Source organism: Achroia grisella, unplaced genomic scaffold (assembly GCF_030625045.1).
Source record: "Achroia grisella isolate CSIRO2021 unplaced genomic scaffold, CSIRO_AGI_Agris_v1 utg777, whole genome shotgun sequence".
Taxonomy (NCBI): Eukaryota; Metazoa; Arthropoda; class Insecta; order Lepidoptera; family Pyralidae; genus Achroia; species Achroia grisella.
In genome coordinates, this window is record NW_026713017.1 from 221885 (window position 1) to 232165 (window position 10281).

The 10281-nt window shown below is 30.7% G+C and overlaps 1 protein-coding gene across 1 annotated transcript in view; it reads right to left on the reverse strand.

Moving 5' to 3' along the window:
• LOC131850606 (glutaredoxin domain-containing cysteine-rich protein CG31559-like) overlaps nt 1-3308 on the reverse strand; it is a 99549-nt gene extending 96241 nt beyond the window's left edge. Inside the window, exon 1 of the mRNA XM_059200901.1 lies at nt 3083-3308. The gene's annotated coding sequence lies outside the window, so the exon portion shown is untranslated. The remainder of the gene's footprint in view (nt 1-3082) is intronic.
• Nucleotides 3309-10281: the final 6973 nt, after the last annotated feature.

Below are 10281 nucleotides of genomic sequence, written 5' to 3' on the forward strand. Positions count from 1 at the left end.
TTCTCATAAAACTGAGCCTCATTCTACTAACCCCTTAAATCTTGACATCTTAACGAAGTTATTAGATCAGTAGGTAGTCACTCATTATAACGAGAATATTTTCTGAATTAACTAGACTGGGAATGAAACCTGCAATCTTATCTATACAAACAAAGACCTGCAGCGTCCCTTGGAGATATCAACGAATACAATTCTCATAGCATTAGTGTAACATGTGCATTGTCTCACTTGTTATTGTGTGAAATAATTTCAAGAAAGTTAACAAACGTACAAATATTTTGATACCACATATGAAATTACTATAGTTACTGTAGTCGTATAGAATTACATATCTATATAATATTATAAATTTGAAGAGATTGTTTGTTAGATTAAAAGCACTGATTATAAGAACTACTGGTCCGAATTGAAAATAATTATGTTAGTGTTGCATAGGCCATATTTAGGAAAGCTATTATATATAGATATATAGCTATAGGCTATAACATCACGCCACTACCAATATCTAACGTAGACGAAGTTACACGTTTTCATTTGAAATAATAAATTATATTTACAACTAATGTTTATCCACTGAATACTTCCATCAATATCTAATTACTCCTCAGCATCCTATAAGTGCCTGGAAGAGACCGCTAATTAACGGCAAGGCCGTCCATTGTTATCTCATAACCTTGCTTCATATAAAGACACGTTTCGTCTTATTTAACATGCTCCATATATACTTTTCCATTCTTTAAGGGCAACGGCTGGACCAAACATGGAGAAGGAAAGCGTTGGACAGAGAAACATGGAGTCTATTGGCGGAGGCCTATGTCTTAGGATAAGTTGACGAATCGAGGCAGTGAAATAGCAATAAACAAAAACACAATTAACTTCACTATATATGACGGCCTCGGTGGTCTAGCAGTTTAACACACCGCCTTACTTCCGATGGTCACGGGTTCGATATCTCACACGACACAAACATTTATTTTCATGAGTATGATTGTTCGTACCGATTTAGGAGTTTTCTATGTGTAATATGTATGTATCAGTTATCTAGCACCCATAATAAAAGCTTTAGCTAGCTTTACTTGAGTCTAGCTGGCACTGTGTGAATTGTCCTGAGATTATTATTATTACTATCAGTATAAAAGCTATAAATAAATATATTCTTTACTGGTCATGAAGGCACGGCACCTTAGTCCTCCGAAACGACAACCCCTGAGACCACCACGGTACCATGGGCGTCATATAACAACGTGATGTTCATAGTGTCCTTCTTATAAGTAAACGACAGTTGTCACTTCATGTCTGGTGGGTCGTTAGTTTGTTTGCAATTGTATTTAGATAACAAATGTACTTTCTTTGAGGGGTCAAAGAAAGTAGGTACATCTCCATGAACGCTGTTTTATTATTTAATTTTAATTTCAGACAATATTATCGTGGAGTGTGGTTAGTTTACCCGTGATCATGGTGGTTGAAACACTACCGAAATATCGGGAACTCAGCAAATAAATATAAAACGTGGTAAGATCCCGTGATTTTTATTAATTATACGTATAAATAATGACTGCGTCAAGTTTAAAACAGTATATATTTGACTAATATCAAATTTCAGACTGAACTACCACTAGTTACTAATTCTACACTGTTCAGGCGGTTTGGTATAGTATTTTATTTCCAATTTGCCTTCTATCGCACTCTTATCTCTTTATGGTTGATAGTAGCCCCTAATCGTTTCTTGCTACAATACTAGGAAAGAAAAGCAGAACTGAACTATTGCCTATATATTAATATTAAAAAGAGAGATAGCGAATTTTGTTATGATTAATAGAAACTCCGGAACCACAGAAATTCTTGGACTGTTTGTAATATATATTATTCTAGACTAATATAGACATATATACGTTAACATATACAATACTCATAAGGTTATAAATATTCTAGCAAAAATCTAGTTTGCTCAAAAAAATATTGTTACAAACTAATTGATATTAAAAATTATATTGTATTAAAAAAGAACAAAATTTTTTCTTTCTAAAAGAATAAAGCATTTTAATGAACCGATAATCACTACACATTGTGCTCTAGTACAAATGGCCAAGTAACTGGATAAGTGTGAAGCAAGCTCAAAACATACATAATCGTTCGACTTAGAAACTCATATGTGGGACATAAAGCCTACATGCGAACCATCTGTAAAGATTGTTATTGGATAAAAATATATTTATCATCAAACGAATGATAATTATCGTAATTGTCTCGTTGCTAATAAAATCTTGTATATCTGTATTTTTCCGTTGCTAAACATGTTATGATAATGAATCTATCGCTATTAATACCATTTATTATATCAAAATTATCAAATAAATTTTATGTTTTCTATATTATATTTCTTATGTGATATAAAATTACCATATTCTCATAAACTTTAACTATCCTGAGTTATTTATGTTAGTTATAAAAGTATTTAGCTTTTTACAAGGTAATTTGTATGATTGTAGGTATACTCGTATATATAACTTTATCTCTTAGTAAAAAAGAAATAATTTAAGGCTACCCACCGACCAGAATTATTTATTAACATAATTTGAGTGTCTCGTTTTAAAAGTGCAAGGTTTTATTGCAGTGGTGTTGAATACTTTCGAATGAGTTATATTTAATAGTAAACAAGAATATTTGGTTAACCCACTGACCATTTAAATTCGTAGGTATTTGAATAAAGTTTAAAAGTATTTATTTAAATATTAGGGTAATCCGTTACTTTCCTTAAAATTAAAAAAATATTACAAAAGAAAAGGACAAAAAAATTTATTGTATAATATAACAACTGGTTTATTTGATATTTGACATTTATGAATAATAGGGTAGATGTATAACTAATACATATGCAGATAACGTTTGGACTCGTTAACAATACCACTTATTGCATTACAATCATAATATAATTGCACAAAACATCATTGAAACAAAAATATTTTTGCAACAAATTCATAAATCATACAAAAGTGCAATCATCTAAACTGTGTTGCTCGTGTGAAAAATACACGAATCCGTTACAAAAACGTAGAAATAATGTTAATTCATAAAATCTTACCTGAACATGTGAGAATGTATCCGACCTTCTGGCATAAAAGATCACAAATTGATGTCATCAACACACGGTCTTGGCAATGTCACAAGCACAGGCACTAACGGAACACACTGTAGACGCGAAAAAAAGAAATCAAACGTCCAATCGAACGCGATTGGCCGGTTTAGAACGTTCGAAATTCAAATTAGCAAATGACAGAGCGACGCAGGCGCGTAAAACAACACCAACTGCTGCTCGCAGACTGACGCGGTTTCCCAAATGACTGGTAGTTGGAGCCTTCTCCATTCACGCTGACAAGTTGAATGTAAATTTTATTTGTGCGTTCTCAACTTAATTGCTTGGTAATAAGGTTGATGTTTAATCCTTTAGTGTTGTTCATGGTGTTTAGATTGAAAACGACGCACTGCCACCTCGATCGCCTTCAACATGCGCATGCGTCTACTTTTTGCAATATGTTGCTTAAATTTCTTCCTTTATTTTAATTTATTAATTATAATAATTTTGATAATAAGTTAATTATAATAAATTATAGAGATATAAAAGAAACTGCTGCTGGTAGTTATAAAAAATATTTCTATTCAGTGATTGTTAAGTACGGGTGCTCGTTGATGTCTAAACAATAATACGACTTGAAATTTACAAGAAGTCTTCTAAACAGATTTTTTTAGAGAATTCTGTTGCAACTGCTAAAAAAACTTTATAAAAAAATAATGTAACATAATGTAAAAATAATTATAAGAATTAAGCATTTCTTAGTTACGCCGTAAAGTACATAGTATTCCCGGAATGTGTTTATTTAATGTTTTAATTTAACGTAGAGCGATTTGAATAAACTTTTTAATCTCTTAATTGTGTATTTATTTGTGTCTCAATTTTTAAAACTATTTTACTCATTTTAATTTTTTTTTGTTTATATTACAGTTCATAAGTATATATAAAAAATAATTATTATAACAATACTGTTTGATCAGTTGAGTAATATTATTTTATTATTATATATGATTTATTGAATACATCATAAAAAACAATATAATAAAATGTCATAATTTAGAAATATTACCTCAGAGTATAGTTGTGAGCCGATTTATATTATATATTTCATTTATATTAACTTTGACCCGGATTTAACTTACTCGACTTCAATACATGGCAAAATATCATAATTAATTGACCCTTTAAAACATTAAAAGATAACAAACATACTAACATTCATGTTCTTTGAATAAATACTATTATATTTAACACTTAAAAACATCTGAAGGCCGTTTGATAGAGGTTTTAAATGAACATAAATATACATAATAATCAACTTAAAGTTGTAAGCATATTATAGTATATCGATATACCATCATATATATTAGTATAACTGAGAGAGATATACACTTCAGAAGTGATGTCAGATCTTTAAATAAGTACAGCGCACAAAAACAAATAAACACATAAGCAAGAATAGATGTGAATTAAACATGCAAAATATCCATTCACGATTTTAGTTCAATTGAAATAAATTTGCCTTCAGTAAATCGGCAATGTAACGGCAATATTTTATTATGATTTTGTATCTAGATAACGAGTGTGTTTATATGTAAAAGGTTTAAAAGTTTTGAGCCCAAGTTGCTAAATGTTTTGGAAAAAAGACGATGTTTAAAACCAGTTTACAAAAAACATTTCTTCGAAGTTAAACTCCGATATGAATATACAGAATGATGTTATCATTAGGGTTCTGTGTCAGTTTATATACATTAAAAAAACTGAATATGTTTAAAAAAATCACAATTGAATGACAGTATAATAAGCAGTGTATTCCTCTACTAAATACATACAAAGCACACTAACTGCTATATGCCTTTTAAAATTCATAGCAACATACAATATTATTTGATTGCACAAAGATATAGTGTGTGACAATTTCTATGTTGATTGTCGCATGCCTAATCCTTGTTAATGTGTAATTATATACAACAACATTTATTTAAAAGAGCAACATGTAAGTTTCTTGCTCATTCTTCTTGTAATGAGTCTGCGTTCTGGACAAGTGACATAATAAAAAAGACTATTCAAAAGTGCTTATATTAAGTTTATTTGTATAAAGATTATTTCTAGAATATTTTTTAAGATAAAAGAGGGTTTATCTTCAGTCTCGTGGTACAGTTTACGTTCACGTCTTTTATTAAGATTCGTTTAACAATTATATTATGGCTGTACCATTGTTAAGTTAATATTACTTACATAGTCGTACAAAGGTATGAAACGATCACAGATTTATAATATCAGTATGAATGGATTGTATTTTGAGGCATTCTTTAGCCTGATAACTATGTAGCAGGTGTATGAAAATAATTCTCACATCCAAGAACTGGTATAGTCACGAATTGTGAAGCAGCAAAGGGGTTTCTTCCGGTGTACATTCAGATTATAGCTTGAGTTTCCTGGCGAGATGTTGCCTAGGAACGTGTTAGTTTGTTGCATAAAGGATGTTTTAATAAGGTTTCCTAGGGGTCGGCAAAGCACACGGTCTTTATCATCAAACGACTTCATACCTTCACTTTGGTTGATAATCTGTACATCTATACATATAAATAAAATTGGAGTATGTAATATTGAAATAACCGTTTTTTACTACATGCATATGAATATAAATACGGTACATACACCAAACAAACATTTTTTATAATTTTTGTCTGTCTGTTAGTTACGGCTAATCTCTGAAATGGCTGGACCGATTTTGACGGGACTTTTTTGGCAGGTAGCTGGTCTAATAAGGAGTAACTTAGGCTACTTTTATTTTGGAAAAAATCTTTTATTTTAGAAAATTAAACTTAAATTCCACGCGGTTGAAGTCGCTAGTACAGCTAGTAATATATATATTAAAATTGTGTAGGTTTGTTCATTTTTCAAAATAAAATGGCTGAACGCATCGTAATAAAAATTGGTACAGTACAGTCTATTATAAATAGACTGTATAAGTAGAAAAAATACAGTCTTTATTTTATTATAACCCATCTGCGAGGTCGAGAAATAGGGGTTGAAATAGGTACAAACTCGCAAAAGTTAACAGCTAATGTAGTATAAACCTTTTGAATATAATAACTTGTAATTCTAGTAAATTACCTTTACTCCAATAATAAATTTAATTAAAAAAAAAGCAGTATATCTATTACTCACTGGTTATTACATTTTCCTAGTTAGATTAAATATATACACATAACAACTTTAGAAATGATATTAAATAATATATAAATGTGTCACTTTTATAGAAAGTCATAATGGTATTACCTTTTTTACTGCAAGAAAGTCTGCTTTCATCTCGTCTATGTATTTCCCGACGTCGCATCAGCGACTATATAGCCTGCCGGTACCAGTTGTGAAATTTAGATAGCTTTAGTTTCTAGTAAAAATACAATGTACATATTCTTAACATAAATTTACTCGCCTTACCTCTTTGCAGAAACACTATTTTTTGTTATAAGTGAAATTATAATATTACTATTATTATTCATGTCCATTCATTCTATCTTGCGCCATCCACCACCTTCTGTCTTTTCTCCTCTACCCAAAGGTTGTCTGGAAGAAATCGCTTTAGCGATAAGACCGCCTTTTGTACCTAGCCTACCTTTCTGTACATTATGAATATTGTTTTTTTTTGTATTATTTTTAAGGTGCAATAAAGAGTTATAAATAAATATAATAATAATATCCTTGAAAAATTCTAACAGCGCCATCTAGTCCCAATCTAAGAAGAGTTATGGATACTAGACAACTGATATAAGCACATAGATTTTTGTATATAAATACTTAATATACATAGTAAATATCCAGACCGATATAAACAATCGTCTTCATGAATATAATTTATAGATATTTGTACCGTGCGAGGAATCGAACCCGGAACATCGGAAGTAAGGCGGTATGCTAGAACACCGAAACCGTTTAAATGTTCAATTCTTAATATTTCTTTTTAAAATAACGCACAGCTCTTGTTACTGGTAATAATGCAACTTTCTATATATAAAAGAATATTTACAATAATTTTCAATGTGAGTGTAATGGAAAACAATCTGATCGTTCATCTGAGGATAAATGGTAACTGTAAACATGAACAGCACCACGGACATCATGTCATCAAATCAAGCGATAATTTATTTGATTATTCATACAAACAAATAAAAAAAAATTAAATGTATCCTCTTTATAATATTAGTATATTTGCAATCATGTTGATTACTCGTATCTCTTGCTATACTTACGAATAAATGGACTCCCATTTACTTGTCCACTTTCTATTTTTGCTGACATGATACTCCATTAATTTGAGTATCAGCCCTGAGGGTCCAAAATCCAATTTGGATATCACAGAAATATACAAAGATAATAATAAAATCAAGTGAAATTACAAGCGCTGTCGCATTGTGGAGTTAGCGCATAATAAAATTACAAAAACATGATCACGGAATACGAAAGCTTTTATGTTTTTTAAAGTTGATTAAAAAGATGATGCCGATAAATAATGGTCGTAAAAAGTTTTGAATCACCAGCCCACATTGGAGGTCGTCTGACGACATTCCACTGTAATATTTGCTATCGTGTGCTAACGGACGGTCGAAGCTTACCTCATGTGTTTACTATACTGCCAGGATAGATTGTATAGGAAACTTTTAATGACAATTGTTGTATTAGAATTTCTAGAATCTTCAAAGATTTTGAAATATTTACACTATATTTATTGATAATTTTATACCATGTCTTTGGAATGGGTGCAAATTAATGAAGAAATAATCTGTATTGTGTTGTTGTATGTTGAATTATTAACTGAACGGTTCTTTCTGAAATATGGTATGAATATAGAATGTACCACTAGGATGGAATATGCTATCTCTTTTCTCAAAAAAGCAGAAGCAGAAATGGCTGGTAACAACTAGTATTCAGAAATGATAAGAAAACAAATTAAATCTAAAAGCTTTCCTTCTTTTATAGTAATTATTCTGTGTAATATGAGAATGATTTTAATGTTATGTTGTCTATATATTATCACAGATAACATAATATGATATTATATATATAATCCAGAATTGAAGTTGAAGAAACGGAAAATAATGTCTGTTAGTACCTAAACATTTTAATTTATGCTAGTAGACATTTGTCGAACTTTACAGTTAGAATGTAATATGTTATTATTGAGAAAAGTAACTGTGTTAATTGTCACATAGCGCCATCTAGTCCCAAAATAAGCAGAGCAGGTGTTATGGATACTAGATAATATTTTTTTGTAAATACATGCATAATATACGTATTAAACACTTAGACCAATACAAACATTATACTCATAAATACAAATGTTTGCACAATGTGAGGAATCGAACCCGCGACCATTAGAAGTAAGGTGGTGTGCTAAAAGGTTAATCCACCGAAGCCGTCAAATATATTGCTCTCTTCTTATCTACTTTATTACGCACAAAATATTTTTCCTTCTACAGCATATAATAGACTTACTGCATACCCTTACTAATATTACAAATACGAAAGTGAGTTTGTTTGTTTATTACACTTTCACGCCTTAACGGCTAAACCAATCTCCATAAAATTTGTCATATTTGGGATGACAATTTTTATGAAGATTGAAACGCAAACACAGTTACGAGCAAACAAGCCGTCAGCCCAACCTATGGGAAGTGGTAGACATCAATGATATAGGTATATAAACACCATAGACATCACGTTATCATGAGACGCCCGTGATGATGTGTTGAACTAAGAAACCTCTATGTCCTTTAGTATCACTGACTTATTTCACTTTTCCACCAAAGCAGCTTGTTAAACGGCTCAAATAGGTAAGACCTCATCTACGCAGAAATTGCAATCTACAATTAGTGGTTAGATATACAAGTATATTAGGTATTATTAATATATTGTATCTTAGGTACATATATTTTATCCTGTTTGTGTTTTGGAGATTATAATTTTCTGATTAGTTTTAATTATTTATGTTATTTTTATACCATGATACCAGATACCATGCTCTATTGAGTTGACTTGAAGAGCTCTCTTTTAGAGATAAGTCCTCCTTTGTTACCATTATTTATAATTAATATAATGGGGGTTTTTTAATGAAAGGTATGTTTTATTAAAGAAATAAAATAATTATCTATTTTAAATACATTTATAATATAAATACACAGACAACAATGAAATATAGTTTGCTAATTATAAAATATATGAAGAAAACACTTAAAGCTTCAAATTAATACTATAGTAATATATTGACTAGAACATTTTCATAGACATCTGAAAATTAATAACAAAATATGAAGTAACAGCATTAATTCTAATTTCTAACAGTTACCCAACAGTAGGCCGCTTTAAAAGTATTGACATATTAAGTACTTCAATATACCTAAAGATTCATAAGTATAGATTTTTACTCATTAGAATGTTAAATCAACAATTTTCTGATATTTTATCCAATTATGCGTTATTTTGCGGAAGTCTATTTCTCTGGATTTATATGAGAAAGTTCTCATATAATTTAGCCCGTATTTTGCATAGTGATCTAAAGTCAAACTATTGGTTATTTATTACTCGCCACGGGCGGCACCTGATGACTCCCAAAGTTTTGGAACGCTGTATCTCGGGAAGATATAGGCTCCCAGAACCGACACTTGGACAAACGATTCTAATAATTATCAAGTCTAGCCCAAAACCAAAAAATCACTATGCAAAATTCGGGCTAAGCTTGGCGTCAATCTATTCAGATATTTTTATGTAATTAAAATGGCTAGAAAGCATACAAGCTGACGGGTAACGCGTGGTACTCATCATGGGCTATCATTCTAAAGGACTAGAGTTCATGTCTCGGTACCAAGTAATTTCCCTGCTACATCTAACCCTTCAACCAACACATGCAAAGCAAGCTGCTTGTTGGTTGATATAAATCCTCGAGTTTGTCCAGTTGGACAAACTTTAAAACAAATTACTTCAAAAAGTTTAAAAAAAGAATTGTTATTCTACCTGATAAGGAACCTACTATTGGCATCATAGAACACAATGTGATGACTGATATAGTTGATGACTATATATAGGATCCAATTATTAGTATGCTAAACCTTCCTGACCGTATTACACGCAAGCATACAAAAAAATTGGGGACATAAATTAGTAAATCATTGATACTGCGTGTACATAATAAGAATCATTGTGAGAAATCA